At 56.6% G+C, this 1,724-nt stretch overlaps 1 pseudogene; it reads right to left on the reverse strand.

The window, feature by feature from the left end:
• Positions 1-1,236: 1,236 nt before the first annotated feature.
• On the reverse strand, positions 1,237-1,440 carry LOC142500316 (U2 spliceosomal RNA; annotated as a pseudogene).
• Positions 1,441-1,724: the final 284 nt, after the last annotated feature.

Here is a 1,724-nt window from a genome sequence, read left to right on the forward strand (position 1 = left end):
CGCTTCATTCTCGAAAGTCAGGTCGAAAATCCCCTGGTTCTGGAAATCCTGCAGGCAAAACAGCACACCGACATCCGTCTTCAGCAAGTCCGGCACCACCGTCTCCACGACGTACCGCAACCCAATTCGGTCTCTCAAGGCCTCCACGACTTGGAGCCTGGCAGTATTTCTGGCCTCCGTCCATGACGCCATTGATCGTTCTTGGTCGGTTCTGGTGCGACATCCCTATAGCAGCATGCGGCTTTAGCTCTTTCGAGCGATGCCGCAAGGCCGAGGTGCCGGACCATCGCCTTCCCGTTGGACCTCCTGACCCAGACACACTGATCTGAGCCAAAAGGCCGAGAAGCGATAACCAGAAATGAGCCCCTGCCGGAGCGCCGCCCGATGGCCGGGGGCACTACGCTTTAGGGAGAAGGGCAGAGGGAGCCGCTTGCTGCCCGCTTTTTCTCTGCTCACCGACTCGTCTGGGCTGCCATGAAACTCAGGCAGCGAGCAGGCAGTGGCTGAGGTTTTCAGTTCAGGTCATTTCAGCCACCCATTGTGACATCAACCCAGCAAGTCAGGCATTTGCTGCTGCAGTGTTTCCTATGCAGGCTATTTGGATACAGCTTCAACAGGAGTTTCTTAGGTATCTGCTCGTTCGGACTGAATTAGGCAGCAGGCGGCACTCCTGCTCCATGCGAGCTGAAAAGAAAAGAAAGTAGGAAGCCAGGCAAAAGAACGGACAGGACACAGCAAAAAGAAGGAGGCTTTATTTTGTCATCATTTCTTCTTTCTTTGCAAAAGAAAGAGCCAAAAAAGGAGAGCATGCTTCTATTTTTGCCCGCTGTTTGTTTCTATTTCTATTTTTTCATACTGCTGCGGCCAAGTTTATTCGAGCATTTGCCCGTTCTTGGCCGCAGCAGTAGCCTGGCGCGCGCCCGAGGGTGACGGGCGCGCGCCGAAGCAGCGGAAGAGCGCCCTCCGATCGGGGCGCTCTCCCTACCGCTGCCGGGTCCGCCGGGTCCCCCGGAACCCCCTGCCGCCGTCCCCCACATCGCGGGACACCAGGGCTCCCTCGGGGAGCCCTGGACGCGCGTGCAGGGGGCGCAGGCTCCCGAAGACGCGTGACCGCGCGTCTATGACGCGCGGCACGCCGAGGGGCGGCCACTAGCAAGCCGGGAAATCTCCCGGCTTGCGGATCTGGCCGATGCGCAATAAAGCGTGTCGGTAGTGTACAAGTCAGATATCCCCAAAGGGAAGTGCACCGGTCCATGAGGTACTGCAATACCAGGTTAATGCATGGAGTGGACAGAGCAAGCTCTTCTTCCATCTCCCTGTTCTAAAAATCCATTTAATATATGGTCCCCAGATAGGGGACGTATCAGATATTAAACTGATAAGAACAGATTTTTTTTTGTTGTTTGTTTTGAAAACTTTTTATTTGCATATACAGGTGAACCCCGTTATAGCACTCACTGTGCACACTCCCAGCACTCACTGTGCGCACTCCCAGCACTCACTGCGCGCACTCCCAGCACTCACTGCGTGCACTCCCAGCACTCACTGCGCGCACTCACAGCACTCACTGTGTGCACTCCCAGCACTCACTGCGCGCACTCCCAGCACTCACTGCGTGCACTCCCAGCACTCACTGCGTGCACTCCCAGCACTGCACTCACTCCCAGCACTCCCAGCACTGCGCTCACTCCCAGCACTCACTGCGTGCACTCCCAGCACTCACT

This window comes from Ascaphus truei, chromosome 7 (assembly GCF_040206685.1).
Source record: "Ascaphus truei isolate aAscTru1 chromosome 7, aAscTru1.hap1, whole genome shotgun sequence".
Lineage (NCBI taxonomy): Eukaryota > Metazoa > Chordata > Amphibia > Anura > Ascaphidae > Ascaphus > Ascaphus truei.